Source organism: Lontra canadensis, unplaced genomic scaffold, assembly GCF_010015895.1.
Source record: "Lontra canadensis isolate GAN:19392208 unplaced genomic scaffold, GSC_riverotter_1.0 scaffold51, whole genome shotgun sequence".
NCBI classification, from domain to species: domain Eukaryota; kingdom Metazoa; phylum Chordata; class Mammalia; order Carnivora; family Mustelidae; genus Lontra; species Lontra canadensis.
The window spans coordinates 2,045,790-2,070,831 of record NW_022631045.1 but is presented as its reverse complement, the minus strand read 5'-3'; the positions used below and the strand labels follow the sequence as shown (position 1 = coordinate 2,070,831).

At 33.7% G+C, this 25,042-nt stretch overlaps 1 non-coding gene across 1 annotated transcript; it reads left to right on the top strand.

The window, feature by feature from the left end:
• The first annotated feature begins 9,808 nt into the window (after nt 1-9,808).
• Nucleotides 9,809-9,915, top strand: LOC116877408. The gene has a single exon (XR_004384639.1). It is a non-coding gene; the product is annotated as a U6 spliceosomal RNA (small nuclear RNA).
• Nucleotides 9,916-25,042: the final 15,127 nt, after the last annotated feature.

Here is a 25,042-nt window from a genome sequence, read left to right as displayed (position 1 = left end):
TGATATCTGAAGGTAAAAAATGAAGATTGCTGGTATCTTATGGTGACATTGAAAATCATGTAATTTTGCGATTTTTGAAACTTAAAAACATTGTGTTTTTCATTTCAAGAACCAGTCCTTTTAAAACCTGGAATTGTCCTTTTCTTTCCTTTTTTTTTTTTAAAGATTTTATGTATTTATTTGACACAGAGAGAGAGATCACAAGTAGGCAGAGAGGCAGGTGGGGTGAGGGGGGTGCCGAAGCAGGTGTGAACCTATAACACTTGCCTCTTAATATTAAGGAACCTGGAGTATGGAGATCCATACCTTTGATTCGAAGAATTCACATCAAATAACTTCCTAGCAGCCACAGCCAAAACCCTTGGCCTACTCCTACTTTTTAAATCAATTATGGGTACATCCAATTGCCAAAACCATAGTCCCCTTCAGAATTCTAGCTTCAAGAAATTGTATGAAATGCATATTTCAGATTCCAAACCTCCCTACAGTTAAAAGGGCCCTGCAAGTGTTTCAATGCTCTCCTATTGCCAACTTGAAATATTTAATAATGATTTAACAAGGAACTCATATTTTCATTTTGCATTGAGCCTTCCATGTTATGTAGCTGGTTCTGTCAACCCTGTATAGAGCTCTGATATTTACCTGGTTCTAATATTGCAAGGACGTTTGTTGCAGTTTTCCTTTTGTTGCTTGCCTCTCTAAATCCCAATTCCCAGGATTCTGTTGTTCTGTTGAATCTTAGCTGGATCACAGTATGTTGCATCTTCCCAGACTTCTTGACTTAGAGCTCTGCCAGCACCCACTTGTTCTTTTTGCTGCAGTTCTACGATACTCCTGATATCCCAAGACTTCTACTCTTCACCTACAGCCATACTCTCCCAATGCTGAAATTTTCCTGCCCATTCAGGCTTTCTTTTCTCTCTCACACTCAGTTTTACTTGAAATTAATCCTGACTTGGTATATAGACAGAAATTGGGTGCATTGACTCACTAGCATGGCCTTTCCAGCACCAACAATACAAGACTGTCATTCACTGAAGCTAGCCTTTGCACACAGCTTTCCTTATGTCTATATTTCCAGTAAGGATGCTGTGTGAGTTACAACTGTGTAACAGAAGGCAGCTTGTAATTTGGTATAAAGTATACCAATTAGGGAACATGGAGACCTTGGTTCATGTCCCAGTTCTGGTTAACTACTCATGAGACCTCTGGATATTTCTTTCTCCCTGTCTCTGAACCTATAAATTGGAGGGGTTGTACTAAATGGCCTGTAAATTCCTTTCCAAGTCAGACTATTTTTTATAAATATGCTAACAAGCATAGCTAACCCCATAGATTTGGTTCTAAGAAAAAAATTACTTTTTTTTCCCCCTGATGGTATACTGTAGATGCAGGACAGTGATTACTAGTAGTCAATGTGGCATACTATTTCCACACCTTAGGCAATCATGCTAAATTTAAAAAAAATAATATTTTTACTAAAATAAATACTGTGTGTGTTTCGCGTGACAGGAACTAGTGCTAGCTTCTTAATATTCATGCAAGGAAAATGATATTAACACCTGATCCTGTGCTTAGGTTTGACTATTCAGTTTCTGGGGAAAAAAAAAAAGATTCAAGGTAAGGGCAAAAATTACTAAAATGAAAAGGGGAAAAAGATATTAGCATGAGAGGGTTAAGGATGAGATTGACAAAATTATTTTTTATACGGTTTATCCCATGCCACTGCGTCCAGTGGGTGTCAAGCGATATCATAAAAGGTGTTGCTATAACAACACTAATTAATTATAATGGGACTCCATGCACAGTTGCTTAGACCCAATTAATGATGCCTTTTTTATTTTTGACAGAGAGAGTGAGAAAGAGAGAGAAAATAAACAGAGGGAGTGGCAAGCAGAGGAAGGGGGAGAGGGAGAAGCCAGATCCTCCTGAGCAAGGAGCCCAATGTGGGGCTATATCTCAGGGATTATGACTACGGACTGAGCCACCCAGGTGCCACTCATAGTGCTCTTATTATGTGTCACACAAATGTGGCAAAAATGTTGATGTTGAAGAGTATTGATATATGAGGTGAAGTGCAGAGCAGTTCTTCAATACTATTTTAATCTGTGCTTGGACTATTCTATGCATAATCTTATTTATTTATTTATTTATTTATTTACTTTTGGTAAACATATGGCATGGCCATTAGAGCTAATGAAGCTTAGAGTGTACATGTACGATGGACATTCTTTAAAGTCAAAGAAAATTGTAATAAAGGACAGATTTGAGGAACCCAGGTTATCACTAGTAACAATTTAAAAGGCTGAAAAAAGTCATAGCTGTCAATGCACTTATGGAAATTAGTTCCAGGGATTCTAAAATGGCTACAGTAACCACCTGACAGGGAGATGAAATCCAATGTAAGCAGTAAAGAATCTGTGATGTATATGTACTAGGAAGATGTCCAAAACAATAAATAAAATTAGCCTTCCCAGATATCTGAATACTACCTGTGGATGTGCAAAATGTCATTGTCAAAGCTCTAGTTACTGAATTCATAGTTTCTTTTTCCTCTCTCCAAATGCCATGTTTTCCATAGTTTGTTTGCTTATTTGCTACTCCAGAACACCACTGTACTAAAATCCAACTCATTTTCTTGGGGGGAGGTACATTGTTATGGGATAACCCACGCTATTCCAAATTCTAAAGAAAGGTTAAAAAGAATGGCTAGCTTAAAATAATTATTAAAAATATTGAGCTAATTTGTTCCTGAGAGGTGTCTGAGGAGGTGGAGACAGCTGCAGTGGCAAATTGCTAAGCAATCTACTAAGTGAGGAGAAATTTGAACTCTCAGCCTTGACAGAAACAACAAGAACAACAACAATCCATCTTATACTGTAGATTAAAGAAAAGCAGACATTTGGAAGGCAAGGTGGATGCTTCCCATTTAGCAATGTCGAACCTGATTCTCATGTCCCTGCATCCGGCTGCCAGCTGTGTACCGGGCTGCCAGCGACTGTTATTCCCCTGCAGACACAACAGCAGCTGTAGCACCACCTGTGTAAGGAGATGAGCCTGAGAGACGAGAGAATTACATTGACCTCAGGCTAGTTTTGTCTTTCTCTAATTTCTGCAACACTGTCAGATTTGAAAAAGAAAATCACCACCTTGTGATATTGTCTCATCAGATCCCTCAGTGCTCTCTGTAGGGCACTGGGTAGCAATCATAAAGCATATAAATGCAGAACACATCACTAAAAAGGACATGAGCTCTTTGGTCCTTTTAATCTAAATCAGATGGATAAAGGATAGACTCAAGAAAGAAATGTGATAACAAGGAGTAAAAACTACTAAGTATCTAATGGTGGAGTTCATCATCATTTAACCTTAGGGAATCTACAGTTATTAGTCAAGAGTTCCCAGTAGAGGTCTGTTAGAAGCCAGAAAAGGAAGGACTGCAAGTAATTTGTTTTCTTGATGTGAAATAGAAGGTTGCTGTAGGACTATGAGGAATTTGAAAAGAATGTTCAGAAAATAGATAATGTATATACATGTATGAGAAAGAGTCAAAAATAATGTTAAGCTGCTCAGAAGAAGTAAAGAAGAGGGTGTGATGAGGAAGTAATGGATGTTTTTTCAAGATCAGCTAATAGACTAATAAGATAAAGGAAAATGAAATGAAAATAAAGAGGATTATCTTATGCTATGAGCATAATTATGCAGTCACTGTTACAGTCTCACTGGTTTTATTCAGGGCTTTGGATGGAACCAGACGTATGCTTCAATAGGGTTCCTTCAGCTGCAATGTTTCTTTTAGTAATAGTTTTAGAAAAATCTAAGAGAAGATAATAATCGACAGATTAAAAAAATATGTCATGCCCATGTTTTAAAAAAGGACTTTTAAAGGATTTATAAAAGGATTGTGTTTCAGAATGCCATGTTTAAACTTACTGCATTAGTATGTATCAGTGACTTTTATCAATTAACCAGAAATCTGGGTCTATCAGCGGAATTCAGCCATCCATCTTTGCTGTGAAACTGGAAACAGATTTGTTTAAATTATTGGTCTTTTAATTTGCCTCATTTTGTTTCCTGTCTGAGAAGCCTGTTTATTTTCAGGCAGCTGCATATGTTGGCATGATTGATGAGATCTGCTACAGTCAAGCAAGCAGCCCTGGGTGACCAGTTTACCCTTCCCCGCTAGGGTTCCAGCTGCCAGTTGCCCCCATTCTGTGACAGCTTCTCCTTCTCCTCACCTTGTCATCAAGCCAAGATTGTACACTGTAGGAGAACAGGTAAGCATCTGCCTCCATAATCATTGCCAACAGCTCTCCATTATCAGCTGCCAGGGGTGCTTCAAAGCAATGTGGAGTTCTCTCTCTTGACACAGAGACCCGAGTGTTTTTATACCTGAAACAAGCTTTGTCTTTACTGACTGGGGAACCTCACACGTAAAGTCTGTTTTTTAAAAACTTGCAACGCACATCACTATAATATAAAACAGGTCAGATCACTCCGACCGCCTGCAGGTATTCTAGATTAGACTATGCAAAGATCTGTCATTTAAAGATGGGATTTTTTGGTGACTATTCTATTCCTATATAGCAGAAAAATTAAAGAGCTCCATCAAACATTTTCACTCCAACATGGTGTAAATTAAATCTACCTATAAAGGTGAGTTATCTTGCAACATCTGTCCTTCTGTTTGTGGAGCAACATGTGTGGCTCAAAACCAAACTAGAGAAAGTATGTTTGCATATAGCAACATTAAAGTGAATTCTACTGTTTGGGTGTTTAACTGCATGATACTGAATGTTTTAAATTAACTGTTGTTGTGATTTCATATTTATAGAGTTGTTGGTAGTCTAGGAAATGCAGGGACTATCAATACAGTATAACTTTTGCTTTTAAAAGGAACTAAATTTTTACAGCAATCTATTTTATTAATTACATTTATGCATGTGACTGTTGGTGTGTAGAGAACATGGTACATAATTTTGACATAAATATGTGTTTGTCAGAATAACAACAATTTGCTTCCAAGCAGTTAAAAAGGAAATGTTAAGATCAAAAACTTTCAGGGACGTAATTTTGGTTCAATTCCTGGGTTGGTACATACCAGTTCCAAGATCTTGGACAAGTTATTTAACTTCATAGAATGTAAGTTTCCTTATCTCCAAATGCGGATAGTGAAACTACCTTTGTGGTCTGTTAGGAGAACTGTTAGGAGAACTGAATAGGAGAACTGAATACGTAAATATATGTAAAGCTCTTAGTGCAGCACTTGACACATAGCTATTATTTTTTCTAAAGCAGTGAATAAAGAACTCAGGATTGTTTACTAATAGGTTCTGAGGTAGCCATGATCCATACTCAAAGAACATTTTGTCAGTGACGTTCATTAACATACTTGTACATAAAAGATACAGCATATTGGTACAGTGGGGAAGTAGAATAGTTTTTTTTCTGTGAATTCTTGTCCCAGTGTAGAGATACTTAATTGAATTTAGCAAGTCAGAGCAAGTACTCTGATTTGTTTCCTCTATAAAGGCAGAGGATTTGAGGTCTGTTAGGGCTTTTCTTTATGCGATGACTCACTGTGGTGAACTTGATACACTGTTGGCTTCTTTAACTTCCTGGTGTCTTCTTAAACAAATTAATACTTTTAATTCTCACTTTCTTGATAAGTAACTTGGTAATGAGTATCAATGAAATAATTTATGGAAAACACTTGGCATTGAGCTTAGTTTATTACCTGTTTGTAATTAATACTATTGTTGTTATTATCATTGTTATTTTTCTTATATTTAAGTTTAACTGAAATTAGAAAATTGCTGTCCAATGGTCAGATTAATAAGGAAAATTGCATTCTAGCTTATTTTGGATTAAGAATGTTATTGGCTTCCAGAAAATAAATCAGAGTTTGAGGTGAAGAAACTTTGTAACTTTGTACAGTCTGGCTCTTGTTTCCCTCATCCATAAATCCCAGAAGATAGGTAGAAAGACAACTGTATTTATATGGGTGTTAAAAAATCCTCACAACAGTTTTCCCTCATTTATCCACATGTAGCTCTCAACAGAAATAGCCATTGGGATAAGCATGTGACCATGTGCTGTTTTGCTAACAACAAAAGCTCTAAGTCTAAGAAAACCACTCTTTTTCTCCTTTTTTTTTTTTTTCCTTTTCACCAGTCATTCTCAGGACTGTACTAGTTAGATTGGTTATAAGTAGTCTATCAACTGTATAATAAAAAATATTTATTTTCATCATATTTTGATCTGTTGTGAGACTCCAATGTTTGTAGGATATTTACAGAGTAACAGACACAAAAGGAACATGGGTGGATACAAAACAGCTAGGTTACTTTGCATTATAAGCTCAAGGTAGGAAAGTAGTACCCACAGCAGGGAATGGGTAAAGATCTATCAGTGTAACAAGTGGGTACATACATTAATGGGAAGACCAAAGAACAGCCTACATACAAAACTTGTGGGAAATTTTTATCCTACCAGGTAAGCACTGAAGCAGTGCATATGCCAGGGGTTCTTAGGTTAATATGGATAATTTTTGGTAAGTATAATGGCTGAGAAGTAGTGGAACATTTGAAGTAATAAAGTATGAATAAAATGGAATAAAGATGGAATAAAAGGATGAATTGGAAAGTTTTCACCTTTTATTTTTAATTGACTTAAAAGACTCATTCTTTATCTCATTTTCTCCTCATTTTGTCAAGTCCCATTACCTAGAAAACATATATCCACTTTCCCTTGCACTGTGGAATATATATCTATTTTCCCTTGGACTTTGAGATGGAGATTACCATTATATAATATGTAACACAGTAGTGTGATGATTAGTGTCCATTGCCCTGCATGAGAAAAAGGAAAATAATATATGAAAATAGCCGTTGTCATAAAAGAAGTAATATATGTTAGTCAACAGTGAAACAGCCAATGAAAATTTAGTTCTTAAATCATTCAGTGGTTTGGGGTCATTAATTTTTTGTGTTCCTCAATTTCCACAAAAAGTAAATAGTATGAGGTGTACTATCCATCTTTACACCTTATTATAGGCATTAATTTTAATGAGAGCTTTCATTAAATGCAAGCAAATACCATCAATCTCTATTAAAATATATTTTATTATATTAAATTATCTCAAAATGGAATTTTTATTTTAGGCATGAAATGACCATTGTGTCTATAATGTTTTGTTGAGAAAGATTGCGTTTGTATCTCAGTAGGGTGCGAGGATGGAGAATGTATTGATAAATTGTGTTTTACCAGCAGTGAGAGATAAAGTAAACTACTGGCTATTTCTGAGCCAAATAACCAACATGCTTTCCTGGCACAATCTTTTTTTTTTTTTTTTTTTTTTAAAGATTTTACTTATTTATTTAACAGACATAGATCACAAGTAGGTAGAGAGGCAGACAGAGAGAAAGGGGGAAGCAGGCTCCCTGCCAAGCAGAGAGCCCAATGCAGGGCTAGGTCCCAGGACCCTGGGATCATGACCTGAGCTGAAGGCAGAGGCCTTAACCTATTGAACCACCCAGGCACAATCTTATTCGAACATTTACATCTGTGGTAATTGTTGGCAATTTCTCCTTTTTCAAAAAATTAATACTTCTTTTGTAGCAGTTATCAATTTACTGTCTCTCATCTCATTTCCTGCTTTATTAAATTGGAGCTTAACCCCATGAACAGGTTGAACTTAGAAGAAACTTGAACCTGTAATAACTCTAAACCTCCCTGTGCCATTTAAGTAGCCTGACCACCTGTGACTGAGGAAATGAGCCTTTGCTTAAAAAGTCTCATAATCTCCTGGGGAACAGGAACTTGCAAGGGGGCTACTAATTCTTCTTTCTAATTGACCCAGGAATAGAGTCAGATCTCAACAAGAAAGTAAAGAAATGGCTTCAGGGAGACAATCCTATAAATCTCTTCAGAGTGATACATTCATTATCTCTAGCTTCCAAAGCCTTTATTATGCAAACACCCTCTTTACCTGGAAAGCCTGGATTATGTACAAGCATGAAAATATTCACAGAGGGTATCTTCCAACAATTTACTATGAACAGCAAGGACATATTTGGCCTACAGGGATTTCTGGTAGCACCTCACTGATCTTGACCTCCCAGGAAATCAGATAGATGGAGAGCATACTAGAATATTGCATGACATAAAAAAGAGAGAAAAAAAGCCTTCTAGATCTGTTGCCAAAAATCTGACTTGAATCAGTAAGATGAAAAGTCATGACCTCGTACCCCATTTCTAGACTAAATCCGGGTCACCAGCGCCTTTACTGAAAGAGAGGCTGGTCTTACCTGGGACATGAGATAACCATGCAGCCTGTTTTCCATGTCTGACCCATTTATTCTAAAGGTGGACGTGTGCAGCAATTATCATCAAGTAGAAATAATACATTAAAAAAAATGGGTTGGATAAGGCCAGATATACAGGCAAGTTGCATAAGCAAATGTCTTGTCTTTTTTTGAAACCGATTTCTTCTTCATTGCCTCCTTTCCATCAATCCACACCTATTGCCTTATACAACCAGTTGATTGGAAATAAAACACTGGGGCCTGGTTCAGATCTGGGTCTGCAAGATATGCCGGTCCTGCCAGAAAGTACAATTGCAACGTTACATCCCACCTCCCACTCAGAGTGACTACAAATATTGAGTACTTACTCTTAATCACGGGTAGCCCATGTTAAGTATCTGGGATTCATTCTATCCTGGAAATATCTAATATCAATACTTTCTAAAACGGTAGCTGCTAGCCATATATGACTACTGAACACTTGGAATGTGGCTAATGCTATTCAGGAACTGAACTTTTAAATTTTCTTAATATTAACTGGTATAAATTTAAATGTGTGTAGACACATATGGCTTGATGACATGTTTTTGGACAGTATAGTTTGAGACAAATTTTGTTTTATTTGCCAGAAACATAGATTAGATATTAGTATCTGTTATATCTTTATTATCTTCCAAATTCACCTTCTCTTTCTTATGCTGATGGTGGCCTCTTTTAATTCAAATTTTTTCCACCTGTATTTTTGCACCATCTTCCTAGATGATCTTGTCATTACACCCCACCCTAAAGACCCTAAGATGTTTGTAAAATATACAACTTGACTTGTCACTTCTGTGTTTATAAACACTCAAGCTCCCTAAAGCCATCAATAATTTGGCCCCAGATTTGCTCTCTTGCCTCGTACGCTTGCTACATCATCATAAACTCACCCAATTCAGGAAGACATATCACTCCTCTATCACTTTTAAAAATTATCTTTTAAAAAATTATGTGTTTCTATGTCTTCATGACTTTGCACATTTTCTAATTGTTCTTTCTGGAATGTTTTCATCAACACTTTCACTGATGTTTCTCTAATTCTTCCTTTAAGACTAAGCTTATTTACAACATCTTTCACTGTCCCTAGTTCCCCAAGGAAATCTAAGTTAAAGATCTCTCTTCACTGTTTATATAATATCTAGTTTTACTATCCCAGTGATGACTAATAAACAGAAAACAAATTGTAGCCATAACTAAAAGTTAACTAGTCCAGGAACTCACAAGATAGAATGTTTTCTTAAGGTCAAGTATTCACTAAAAGAAAAACCTTGAAAAACAGCAAGAATTGCCAGAAATTAAGTAAGGTATCTAATATGATGGTTTTATGGTATATTTGATGATTTAAATATATTGATAGTTTTGAAATACTTAGGTTGTCAACGAACTTTATTTAAATAAACTAAACATTCTTCCTCACTTCCCTTCAATATTAAATGATTTTATATTGAAAACCTCCCTACCTAGTGCTCACTTTGGCAGCATATATACTAAAATTGGAGAAATACAAGGAAGATTAGCATGGCATCTGCACAAGGATGACATGGAAATTGGTGAAAAATCTCCCACCCCGATTTCAATTTACAGTATATTCAAAAGTATGTAATTGAAGGACAAGAAAATTCTTGATTTTTAGGTGTAAAATTCTTGATTTTTAGTTCCAAAGCATCCCATATAATGAACATGGTGGCAATATTTATCTTCTTTTATTTAAAAAGTTCTTTTGAGGGGCATCTGGGTGGCTAAGTCAGTTAAGTGTCTGCCTTTGGCTCAGGTCATGATCCCGGGGTCCTGGAATCAAGCCCCACATCAGGCTCTCTGCTCAGTGGGGAGTCTGCTTCTCCCTCTCCATCTCCTCTGTCCCTTCTGCCACTAGTGCTTGCTTTCTCTCTCTCAAATAAATAAATAAAATCTTAAAAAAAAATAAAATTTCTTTTGAGGAGATGACGTAGTAGGTGAAGATGAAATCATACAGAATGGTTTCTATGAGACTTTAGTATAAAGTCTTAATATCTTGTTATTTTTCCTTTAGATAGTAGAGATTTACTTTTAATATGAAAATTGTGATTTTCTTGAAGGATCCTGAATAATAGAACTTATACACTGGATGTAAAAGACTAATGACCCCTCCCCCTCAAATATATAATCTGTCATAGGAAACAGTTTAGTCACTTATTGATATTAAATATAAATTAATAAAGTATTTCTCTGTTTCTTTCATGACATGATTGATTTTTAAAACTATTATAAATGCATTATTTATTCACATTTCTTCATCTAATACACTCTTTGAGAATCTCATCCTTGATGAGCTTTCCATACATGGTTATTTTACATTTATTTTCCTTGTTATCTCAGTATCTTGAGTCATAAAAGAATGCATAATGGGAATAATTACTCTTAAGCTTATGTGCCCTTTATTTCACAGTGCATTTAAAAGACCCAGTCTATAAAAGAGTGACTCCCTTTTTCTCTGAAATAACTACCAGTTCAAGGTGTTTATTGGTGGCAGCATGGTCCATTAACACAATCCCCCAAGACTTGCACTGCTATGATGAACAGATTCTGCTACGGAAGAAATGTCCCAGGCAATAAAAATATAATTTCTTTTCAGAGTCATTACCCACAGCAATTAAAGCTTTTAAAAGTAGAAAACTCATATTTTCAAGTTTTTCTTTCATTAGGTGATCAAATTTTTAAAAAATAGGGTGTAAATAAGGAAGTTATAGTTGGATATTTTACTCTTACAAATTATTTCCTAAACTGATTTGCACTTTGAAGTTACTCTGAGCTATTAAAGTAATCCTGCTCTTTTAAGACTAACTCTAGTGTAAAAATTTTTAGTTTTAAATGCTTGTTTTATAATTTAAAAAATTCATTTGTGACTTCTGTTGCTAATAGTTATAAAACTAGATATCTCAGAATAACTGCCATTTGGAAAAACTAAAGTTCTTTATATTAATTGCTGAGAAGTCACAAAAGTAAAGATCAAAGTACAAAAGAGGACATTAAAGGACAAATCCTGGGAGAACTTGAACTTCTGACACAATGGCTGTCTGGGGTTCAGTGAGCTAAGATAAAGCCTGGGTTCTGTCCAAGATGGAATTTAATGAAAGATCCTCCTGCTCCCACAACACATGTGCACACATGCTCAACACTGTGGTCAGTTTTGGCCATATAATCAATGCAGATGTGAACAAGAAATAAATTCTCTTGGAAATAGACAATAATGAAACCTGCTTATCTTGATGTTTTAGTACTTAGGAGAGGGAGGGAAGAAGTTTCCCTGGAGAATATATAACACCTGATGGACATTGTATGATTTCTGTACTTCAGATTACCCCACTATGCAACAAAAATATACCAAAAAAAAAAAAGTCAACAAACCAAAGAAAATAATAAAAAAAAATAATCCATCTCATCAAGGTGAGAATCTTATTACAGTCTTCCAAGTCAGTACTATTGTTGAGTAATCAATAGATATAAAGACAAATCCTCTCAGAAAGAATTTAACTTAAGTTCAGTGTCATAATACTTCTATAAAGTTCGAGGGAAAAATCACTTGAAATTAAAAAAAATCATAAACGTGTAGAATATAATGCACCAAAAGTAAAGATAAGGGAAGAAAAAAATGTCATTGGGTGAGACATACAAAGGCTTTATATTTTAGAACATAAAACTCATATTTTAAAATATGTAATGCTAAAAATAGTTTTTTTTTTAAATTTTAAATAAGGATGAGGAAACTATATGTAAAGGACCAAATAATTAGAAAAGATTTGAAAATTTTTAAATAAAATACAGTATTTGAGTGAACATATGATTGGATTAAAGTTGAAGTTGAATCATGCAATTAAATACTACACAGTTAAAATAAAAATTAAACACAGCAGACTGGACAGAATGAATAGAAAATTGGTGAACCAAAAGTGGGGGTGGGAGGGCAGGGAAATTTGAAGAACTTATTCAATATGTAACTCAGAGAGAGAGAAAAGAGTTGTCAATATGAAAGCTAACACAAAATGGAAAATAGAATGGTAAGATTGAGGAGGATATGTGTTGTGGTGAGTGCTGTGTATTATGTAAGACTGATGAATCACAGACCTGTGCCCCTGAAACAAATAATACATTATATATTAATAATAATAATAATGATAACAATAAAAGGTCCAACAAATACTTGCTGAAGTTGTGTAAAAAAAATGAGAGTGGAGAAGCAAAAATATTTGAAGATGTAACAGATAACAATTTTCAGGATTATTCAAAGAATTTTACCAAATTCCAACAGGATAAGCAATAGCCTAAATAATATAAAGAAAATGAGAAGACATTAAAAGTAGATAGAAAAAATGATCTGTAATAAGTCTCAACAAAACACAAAATATAGTTATCTTCTGCTTCTGTCACACACCCAAATTTAAGACTGACTTATGTTTAAATTATAAAATACAAATTAAAGATTTTATTTATTTATTTGACAAGAGAGAGAGATCACAAGTAGGCAGAGAGGCAGGCAGAGAGAGAGGGGAAGCATGTTCTGCTGAGCAGAGAGCCCGATGTGGGGCTCGATCCCAGAACCCTGATATCATTACCTGAGCTGAAGGCAGAGGCTTAACCCACCGAACCACCCAGGCATCCTTATAAAATACAAATTAGAATTACCCTGAAAATACAAGTAAATGAAACTGATGTAATTATACAATTTCAGACAGGGAGATTTTAAGGGAAAAACATTTTGAAGTTAAAAACTGTAATGGAGTAATATGAAAAGCTGCTCAGTGTATGAGGGAGCTATAATAGCTCTAATTGTATATGTAAAAACAATACCCTCAAAGATATAAAGCATATTTTATAGCTCTTTCATATGACAAATTGATATATATACCACCATATAATAAGAGATACCTTCGCAAGGTATAAAATACCTTCATAAGGTATTAATAGATACTCAAAACAAAAATAAGAAAATGACTGCTGTATATATGCTAAAGGGATATCATTTACAAACTTTATATCTAGATATGTGTCCACTAAAGCATGTATTTTTCAAGTTCACATAGGATATTTATAAAAACTGACCTGTATGCTAAGCCATAAAAATGAGCTAAACATATTTCAAATAATTAATGTTATTTGTGTCCATTCTACAATTACGTAAACCTTTAAATAAATACATACATACATACATATATACATAAATAACCAATCAGCCAACCTTAGTCCTCTATTCTAAACAATATTTCTAACATTCAGCCAAAAATTACAAGGTACACAGGAAAAGAAAAAAACTCTAAAGAGACAAAGCAAGTCTAAGAGTTAGAATCAGATATGATACTGAAGTTGGAAAGAACAGACAAGAAATTTGAAGTATTTCTGATTAGTATTTTAGAGGTTCTTATGGAAAAAGTAGACAAAATACAAAATCAGATTTCAGAAAGAAATGGGAATTATCAAAAAAGAATTTTTTTTTAAATAAGAATAACTTTGATGTGCTTATCTGTATTGTGGACAAATCTGATGAAATTGCCAGTGGTTTTGAAGATAGATCAATAAAAAATAAAAATTGAAACTTTTACATTTAAAACTTTGGGATAAACTGACATAAATTTTTTGGTATTTTTAGGTTTCTTTGATGTCTTCAGTCATGATGTTAATAGTGATTCTTATAAGAAATCACAAACATATTTTCTCGTTGGCATATTTTATTATTTTAAATGAAGTAAAGTACAATTTCCTCCAGGATATGAGGTGAAACAACTCTGAAAAAAGTTTTCCTAGGCTCAATTAAATCAGCAGTATTGTTTAACCTTGGCAATATACAGAGGAGTATCTAGTTTAACTTTACTGGAAGTGGGCTTCATGGCTATAAACAATCACTAGGATGCATTTTCATCAAAGCTTCATTAGGGTTTTTCCATAATTATGACTATAATTTATTATCATCCATTCAAATTATGTTCCTGAGCATACAGGCAGGTGGTTTTTATATTGTATCTTATTTCAACTCTCAAAACATATCTTCATTTTTGAAAAGAGCAGTGCAGCTCAATATCACATAGCTGCAAGTAGCTGGGCCAGGATTAGAAAGTTGTCTGAGAGTTTGGTAACTATTTCCCTAACAATCCTGTCAAGACAGTAACAAAATGGAAGTAGTCTAAGTAATAAACTACACTATGTTAGTAATTTTATCACTACTTTTGTCAAAGTTCTAGTCAAGACAATTGTAATAAATGAATTGGCTGTGTGTCTGTTATGTTTAGCATACATAGTTCAGCACACATAGATTTGGTTAAAATTAGAATGAGCTAATTATATTCTATTTCATGAGAGAAGAATATATCATTAAGTGAAGGGGATTATGAGGTAAGAGTTTTTTTAAAAAGTGGGCAACAGCGGTGCCTGGGTGGCTCAGTGGGTTAAAGTCTCTGCCTTCAGCTCAGGTCATGATCCTAGGGTCCTGGAATCGAGCTCTCTGCTCCTCGGGCTCTCTGCTCAGCAGGGACCCTGCTTCCTCCCCTCTCTCTGCCTGCCTTTCTGCCTACTTGTGATCTCTGTCTGTCAAATAAATAAAATCTTAAAAAAAAAAAAAGTGAGCAACAGACAATTGGTAGTTAAAAAGTTAGAAAATAAGTGAGACATAGCTAAAGAAAGCAATTCAAATAATTGGAAGTAATCTCTTCAATGATGCAATTAAGTGCATCATTTTATCACTTAATGTAAACAGTGGTAGAAAAATATTTTTTTTATTTATAAAATATCTAGAAATTCAAGCTAATTACTAAACATTTGCTTATATATTTAGTAATTCACCTATAAAAATGATGGTCTGACATTTTGAAAAGCGTGTGGGTTTTGGAATTGAATCTATGCCCAAATCCCAACACTTTCATTTATTATTTTAGTTGTGCAATATTAGGCTAGTTGTTTAACTCTTTTAAAAATAGACATATATCCTAAGGCAAAGAAAACAAAAGCAAAAATAAACTATGGGGACTACATAAAAAAAAAAAAACAAAAAAAAAAAACCTTTTGCAGAGTGAAGGAAAGTATTAAAAAGGCAACCTACTGAATGAGAAGATATTTGCAAATTATAAATCTGATAAGGGGTTAATATCCAAAGTATATAAAAAAACTTTACAACTCAACACCAACAAACCAACAATCAGATTAACATTCAGCAGAGGACCTAAATAGACATTCTCCCAAAGACATACAGATGGTCCATAGACACATGAAAAGGTGTTCAATGTTACTAATATTCAGGAAAATACAAATTAAAACCCCAATGAGATATCACTTACATCTGTCAGAATGGCTAGAATCAAAAAGACAAGAAATAACAAATGTTGGTGAGGATATAGAGAAAAAGGAACCTTTGTGCACTGTTGGTGGGGATGTGAATTGGTATAGTTACTGTGGTAAACAGTATGGAGTTTCCTCAAAAAAAATTGAAAATGGAAATACCCTATGATCCAATTATATCATTACCAGGTACTTACCCAAGGAAAACAAAAACACCAGTTCAAAAGATATACACACCCCTGCCTATGTTTATTGCTGCATTATTTACAGTAGCTAAGATATGGAAACAACCTAAAGGTCCATGGATGGGTAAATGGATGGTCCTAGAGGGCATTATGCTAAGTGAAATTACAGTAAGTAAGACAAATACCATATGATCTCACACATCTGTGGAATTTTAAAACAAAACAAATGAATAAGCAAACAATACAGAATCAGAATTATAAATACAAAAACCAATTGGTTGCTAGAGGGAAAGAGGCTGGACAGATGGGCACAGTGGGTGAAGGGTAGTGGGAAATACAGACTTCCAGTTATGGAATGAATAAGTCATGGGAATAAAAGCACAGGATAGGGAATATGGTCAATGACACCATAATAGTGTATGATAACAGATGGTAGTAGCTTCACTTGTGGTGAGCACAGCATAGCGTATACTGATGTTGAATTCCAATTTTATACACCTAAAACTAAGGTAACATTGTGTGTCAACAGTACTCAAAACTTTTTTTTTTTATTGTGTTATGTTAGTCACCATACTAAACATCATTATAAAAAAAAGGCACAATATCAACCCATCGCAACCACTGTAGGTTTGTTCTAAGGTTGAATGAGATATTAGATTCATGTAAATCACCTAATCCAGATTTGTTTCTTCTTAATTAGTCAATTGTTACAACCTTTATGGCTTAAGAGAAACTGTATGGTGGACACTTAAAAGTTTTTATGACTGTAGCCTTTGCATTTTAAAATAAATTGAAATTATTATCACCAAAATAAGTTTCTGTCAAAATTTTAATACTTTTGAGTAGGCAAATATACTATTACTAATTTATGGAAATTATTCACATAATTTAGGATAAAAACCTTTTTTCCTTTCCACAAATAGCAAACATGGGGCATAGGCTAAGAATTAAACTCATTACTATATATATATATATATATATATATATATATATATATATATATAATTAAGTTTATAGTGTATATATCTGTATATTTTTATATATAATTTTGATTTCCTGAAATCCTAATCCTTGTATAATGAAAGATGTAGAGTAGAATACATTGTGATGTTTGAGGTGAGTGCTATCACTTTAAACATCTATTTTGAAAGCATATTTCAAACGTACTCTAGGTTGACTTTTTTATAATTACTAATCATTACTCTAATTCACCTATAATTACTATAATTACCTTATTCATAATTAGGGCACCAAAGGCCCAATTAAGGTCCCAATTAAAGGCTAAGACTCTGTGGTTCCTAATATTTGAACTGACACTGAAGAAAGGGGTTAAGAGTGATTTCAAAATGGCTGCTAAGATCTCATGGGCTTCCTTCAGGTTACAGGAATGAATGGGGTGAGCAAATTTTACAGTAATTCAAGTAGAAACTCAATGGCATCATATTTGTCCCCTTTGTATTCTTGCATAGATTTTTTAAAAGTAACTATTTCCCATTTTCCCTTTGTCCTTTTTCATGACTTGGAAAATATTTAACAAAGTGATATTTACTGATCTTGATTTCTACTACTGACATTTTCAGATCTACTTACTGACCTGGACTTCTTAACTGCTTTTTATTTTTCAATCACGCTTTAAGTGGCTTACTGTTGAGCTATTGTTATATCCTCCCCTCCTCCTCCTCATCATCCTTATCAAATGTAATTCACTCCAAGAAGCTACAAGTCCAAATAACAGAATCCATTTATCTCAATTTTACTGTTTTTATAAATTTACTCCAAGTATTACGAATGTTTTCTATCATGTATTAGATCACAGGGGACACTGAATTTTTTAAAATATTGAGCAAAAAAAAATACCTTTCTTTGCCAGTTTTTAGTAGTCCTCAGCAACAAAATGAGAAGGAAGAATGAATGTAAATTAGGTGTTTATTACACCACATTTCTTTGCTAGAAGCTGTTTCCAGTGGACTTATTTTCAGAAACACCTAAAATGGAGCAGCACCAAACTATGGAAGACACATATTGCATAGCTTAGGATATGATGACGGAGACAGATCTGTACCACCACTGACTTTTTAAAAGCTGTATAAAAACTTATTTTGTGAATAAAGAGGCCAATAAAACTGAGCACAAACAGGCCACTAATCAAATACCTGTATCTTTTCAAAGAATTCAAATGTAATATGTTGAATCAAATTAGATTTCATTTCATCACCATAAGTAGAAATTACACATGAGCTTCTTAACAGGATTTTACTTGGATCAAAGTATTCATCCAAAATGAAGATTGATGTGAGCAACTCTGATCTTTTTGCCTTTTCTGTTAGTCATGTTTCAGTATTATAAGCTAAGAAGGCTTATAGATACATATATATTAACAGAGGTTGACAGAGTTTAAGGCTAATTAAATGCAATATCATAGCCATCATTTGAAGAACCAGGACTAATACAGGCAAAATACTGTCTCCATTTTTTTCAAATTATAAAATATCATTTGTTTTATATTCATTATATTTAGGCAACTCACTCAGAAATACCTTCAAAATTTATGTGGCCCAAACTTCTTGAAGGCATCTAAGAACATAAAGCTAAGGCATATCTTTAAGATTGAAGTTAATTGAAGCACAGGGACATATACTGTTTTATGAAAACGTAATGCCATGCACTCTTACTTGGGAACCAAGTTAATTGCCCAAGGAGGATTAACGTTTTAGAGGTAGATTGTGAAGCTACATGATATAAGTTTGAAAGTGAGTTTTGAATATATAGTCACCTTGAACTTAAATATTAAAAATATAAGATCAATGCCCATCATTATGTTCTGGCTTGAAGATATAAAATGCACTGATTTAACCATGGATCATTTAAGTCCCATAATTCACTGTAACTTAAGTTACTCATCTTATTTAAAAAGAGAATTTTGAGTGGTAGGTATAATAATTTAATGTTTGAGATCCTAGCTACTGGACTCCAACTCCCTTGGTTTAAAGCTGCTTAAAGATTATGAGATATTAGGAAGCCACTTAATCACTATTCTATAAGTTATGCAATAGGAGTACGATTAGTACCCAATTCATACATGTTTTGAAGATTAAATGCCATACATGCAGAAAAGACTTAGAGCTGTCATGCAGTATATTATGTCTAATTATTACTATTACCGCTATATTATTACCATAATTAATGTTGCATATAGGTAAGTCCTCTCCAGAGGGATTTGGATATCTACTGCCGAGAATGTGGTGGATGGAAGAAGAGACAATTGATGTAATAATAAATGTTGAAGCACCTGAACACAATAAAACTTGGTATCTAGTACTACACAGTCACCCTCTTCTAGGATTAGACTAGGAGGTATTTTGGGTCTGCAAATAAGTTTGAGGAAAAATGCGAGTAAATCATACAAATGAAAATTTCCTGAGCATAACTGTTATAAAGTCAAAAGTGATACAGTGTTAAATTCTGAGCAAGCAAAACCAAGGTGTGAACAGCAATATTAAAAGTACAAAACCAAGAATAATTTCAAAGGGCTCAGATTATAGGATTTAAACCAAGGAATGACATTTCCTGTCTTTACAGGATCCTATATCAATAAAGTTAAAATATTTTTAAATATCCAGTAATAAAAAAATAAAATAAAATATCCAGTAATATATCATGTTTATATATATGCAGATAATATTCTGTATGAATTCCCAAGTATGAATATGACAATAAATATTTAACTTATGGTAAAGAAAGTAAGTAACAATACAGAATTCAAAGATAATAATAACAATTTTTTTTCAAGTACATATTTTTTGTTTGGAAATGTAGTAAGCAGGCTATAGGAATCATCTCACTTGTCTGCAAAATCCTATAAAGAAGTACCACCTTATCAGAACTATTCTTGAAATAACTTTATAGACACAATTTAAATACCACAAAATTCACTACTTTTAAGTGTATAGGTCACTGTGTTATGAAAAAGTATGTATTTATAGGTAAATGACACCACTGTTAAGATATGTTACTAGCAATAAAACATGAAATTAAAATTTTAAAAGTACTATACACAACAATATCCAAAACATGAAATATTTGGTGATGAATGGTATGAGCCATATGTATGAGGCCTGTAGACTGGAAATTACAAAACATTGCTAAAAGAAACAAAAGTCAGACTAAATAAATTAAGTGTTATATACCATACTCATGGATTGGTGGAATCCAAATTGTTACTCTCTTTTGCTTGAATTCGACAAAATAATGTCCTTTTGGTCATAAATAGAAATGAATCTTCAAAAAGATACTTTGTATGTGGAATCAGCCCTTGTGCCTACATGACCCTGTCGATTGATCAGTACTTTAGTATCATTTTCAACAGTTTTAGCATAATTCCCCTAGTACTATGTAGTCCAATATTTTAGCTTTGAACCACGGTTATTATTTTTTGTCAGTACCCTAGAAACTTCATAGCAAATGTCACTTTGAAGAGCTCACTTAGCCATTCAGGCCACTGGAGCAGGTCATTTGTATTTGTGCTGCAGTTCTCTGAGTGAAAACCGCACCTCTTCAAGTGAGCCCCAAAGAGAACATATCTCACTTGGTGTCTGTTGAGCTCTGAGGGCAGATGGATGTTTTGTTATTAGCTCCTGGGGAAATATGAAATTGCTGAGCAAGCTTTTAAGATTTCTTTATTGCAGAGGTGTAAAAGTCTGTTATTTTTTAATTAAAGGTAAAATTTTAATCTAATATTAAAATTGATTTTGTGTATGGACCTAGGACAGAACTGGCAGATGCCTTTTATGTGCAGCAAAAATGTCTAAATGTTACACTCACAGTTTTTTTCATATTATAGAGAATGCATGAAAAATCCTTAGTGATAGGGGAAAGGCCTCTACGACCTTAGACGTCAGTTTTAAAAGACAGATTGTTATACCTATAAATTTGTCTCTCCTGGAACTGACATCCAAGGTCCTGGAGTCTTTTTTCCATTCACTGAAGATTTTGTATGCAGTTCCTATAGCACACTATATTCCATTCTTTGCTAGAAATGTCCAACCATTAATATTACAGAGACAGCAAGACACCTTGCCTACTGCCAAAAAATGAAAGGGAGAAGCTAAAAGTGAGAGCACAATTTACCACACACCTATCAACATTTTAATAAAAACAAAAAAAAGTTTAATTACAAAGAAAGTTACTTGTTATGTTAATTACACTCAAGTACAAGAACATGCTGTATATCTAATTTAGAAAAGATGAATATATGCAATGACGTACAGTGATTTTTTTGGTAAAAGTCACTTGAGCTAGTTTGTTCTTTAGTAATTTCAAAAAAAAATTAAACTGATTTTTCCCCAATGGCTTTGTTCTGAGAATCAATAAATGATTATTTTTGAAGTTCAGATATAAAAAAAATATAATCATAGATTTCCATCCTAGTGTAACAGAATTGATTTTTATTTTATCATAACCATCTCATTGAAGATTGGTCAACCAATTTAATACTGGAAACCCTATGTCTATAAAAAGAACTTGGCTGAATCATTAAGGAAATTTTTATTTGGGGGGATACATGTAGCCTCTATACCATATTTATTCATAATAGTAAAATGTCTCAATTATTTCTTTGCCTATTTATCTGTGATTTCATATAATATCTGGAAGATCTTAGATTTATTTTATTTCTGCTTAAGTATATTAATAATGGATTACTGCCGATAGTCAGAAGGCATATTCTTCGCTAACAAAGCCTAATATTCTATTTTATTGTTTTAAAGATTTTATTGATTTACTTGACAGAGAGAGAGAGAGCGCGCAACAAGCAGGGGGATCAGCAGGCAGAGGGAGAGGGTGAAGTAGGCTCCCTGCTCCCTGTGGAGTTTTATCCCAGGACCCTGAGATCATAAACTGAGCTGAAGGCAGACGCCTCACTGACTGAGCCACCCAGGCACCCCTTCTTATTATTTTAAAACAAAAAATAGAATAAAAAATTCAGGACACCGACAAATGTTAGAAGAGGCTAAGCTTATTTTTCTATGCAAAAAAAGTACAAACTATATTTAGCTATTACTCTGGTGGTTTTAACCCTCTGATTATGTTATTTCAGTTTTATGCTTGTCAAGAAAATTCTTTTCTTTCCTCTATGTATTCAAACAAAACAGGAAATCTGAAATTTCAGAGGGTAGAATCAAAGAATTTGTCGCTTGATTCAGAACCTATTTCAAAGTGGTAAGATCTACTTAATCTGCTTATGACCTTTTTTGAATAAAAATTGTTTCTGATGACTTCTAATCACATTTGTAGTTTCATAGGAGATGGATTTGATGGGAAAGTCCTCTATTCTCCAATTGCAACATGAAATAACAATAGAGATTTAAGACAAGAAAATATTAGCCATTATAATTTCCACTGTTAGGGAAACCTGGGTGGCTCAGTGGGTTAAAGCCTCTGCTGTCAGCTCAGGTCATGATCTCAGGGTCCTGGGATAGAGCCCTGCATCGGGCTCTCTGCTCAGCAGGGAGTCTGCTTCCTCCTCTTTCTCTCTGCCACCCTCTCTGCCTACTTGTGATCTCTGCCTGTCAAATAAATAAATAAAATCTTTAAAAAAAATAATTTCCACTGTTATACTGATGGGGGGTGGGGAAAGCTCTTGGATACAGTGAACGGATTGGTGGTTGCCAGAGGCAGGGAGTGGTAGGTGGACGAAATAGGTGAAGGTGACCAAAATGTACAACTTCCAGCCGTAAAATAAGTTTAAGTCTTGGGCATATAAAGTACAGTATGGTACCTATAGTTAATAATACTATAATGTGTATTTAAGTTTCTAAGAAAGCCTTAAAAGTTGTCATAAGAAAGCAGTTTTTTTTAACTATATATGGTAATGGATATTAACTAGACTTATTGTGATGATCATTTCACAGTGTATACAAATGCTGAATCATGTTGTACACTTGGAACTAATGTATTGTTATATATTAGTCATACCACACTAAAATCAGTAACAAAAAAATATAGCCCAGTTTAAAAAAAAAAGGCAAAAGATTTGAACAGACACTTGGCTCAGGAAAATAAGTGAAGAGCAAGTAACATATAAAAATATGTGGAATGCCATTAGTCATTTGAAAAATGCAAATTAAAACAATGATGAGATAGCATTACACATCAAATAGATTGCTAAAATAAAAAAAGACTGACCAATTTAAGTGCTGGAGAGTATATAGAGCAATATAATCTCATATGCTATTAGAACGCAAAATATTATTATGAATTTGTTGTTTGGTAGTTTCTTTAAAATATAAATTTTCATCTACCATATGAATCAGTTATTATACTTCTAAGTATTTATCAAAGGAAAATAAGGTACATATACAGGTATAGAAACATGTACAGTGATGTATCTAACAGCTTTATATGTAATAGCCCCAAACTCCAAATGTCCATTAGTAGGTGGATACTCTAACAGTTAGAAAAACTGTGGCACATCCATATAAACAATGTAATTTAGAAACACTAAGGAATGAACTGAACTGTTGAATCATGTACCTAAATGACTGGATCCCAAGGTAATTATGCTGAATGAAAGAAACCGGACCAAAAAGAGCACACCCCATAGCATTTAATTTATATACAACAGGAAAATTCAAATTATTCCATAGTAACAGAAAGCATATTAGTAATTGCCTGAAAATAGAGAGGTAGCAGTATAGGAAATCATGAAGGAACACAATAAAACTTTGAAAGGTAGGGGATATGTTCACTACTTTGACTCAAAAGTTTTTAAATATTCAGTGAGATATTCAGTGTATTTTAAATAAACTTAGTTCTAGGAGTTTTAGATTTACAGGAAAAAAATGCAAAGACAGGGTAAAGAGTTTCCATATTCCTCACACCCAGCTTCCTCCATTATTAATATCTACAATTTATATAATAAATTTGTTACAATAAATGAACCAATGTCAATACCTTAAAATTAAATAAGTCCTTTCTAATTTCCTCAGCTTTTCCCCTAATATCTTAATGCCTTTTCCCCTAATGTCTGCTCAGGAGTCCTATCCAGGGAAAACATTAACCTTAGTTGCCATAGGCTCCTTTGGACTGTGACCATTTTCTGGACTTCCCTTGTGTTTGATGACTTGAGAGATTTGAAGAGTGATTGTTAGGTATTTTGTAGAATGTCAATCATTGGTTATTTGTCAGTTGTTTTTCTTGTAATTAGACTAGGGCTATGGCTTTTGGGAAGAAGGATGCAAAGGTAAAATTCGGTTCTCATCACATAATATCAAAGGTACATACTATGAACATGACTTATTGCTGATGTTAACCTTGATCATTGGGCTAAGAGTATTTGTCAGGTGTCTTTACTATAAAGTTACTCTTTTTTTCCCCTTTGCATAGTGTATAGTCAGATGAAAATTACTATTTGCAACTCACACTATATTTCTGCTACTGATTTCTAAATTTAATTTATTATGATCTGTGAACATGCTTTGTATGTTCTCTTTTTGGTTTCTTCAGATGTGTTCTATGCCTTGGAATATGGCTTATCCTGGTGAATGTTCTTTCTATCTTAAATGTGTACTCTATCTGTTGTTGGATGGCGGATTTTATAATTAATATCAAATTGTTTGTTAGTGCTGATCATACTAACCTTCTTTGTTGATTTTTTTTACATTTTTATCCTATCAATTACTGGCAGATAAGTATTGAAGTCTTCAACTATAATCATGGTTTTGTCTATTTTTCCCTCTCAGTTCTGTTAATTTTTTGTCTCATAGGTTTTGATGCTCTGTTGTTAGGTGTATGCACATTTGAAATTGTTAGGTATTCTCTGAGAATTGATCTCTTTATCATTTTATAGTTCTACTCTTCATCCCTGATAATTTTCCTTCTTCTGAAGACTCCTTTGTCTTCAGTTAATTTAGCTGTTCCATTTTTCTTTTGATTGATATTAATGGGGTATATATTTCTTCATCTGTTTCCTTTTAACCTACTTAAAATGGGTTTCTTTTAGACAACATGGGTCTTTATGTCTTATCTACTCTGACAGTTTGCTTTTAATTGGTATATTTAGACTATTTACATTTAAAGTCATTATCCATATAGTTGGATTAATAATATCCAGCGTTTTTGTTTGTTTTCTATTTGTTGCATTTTTTTTCTTTTCCCTTTTCCCCATTTTTGATTTTTGTATTTTAAGAACAATTTGTATGGTTGTATTTTATCTTC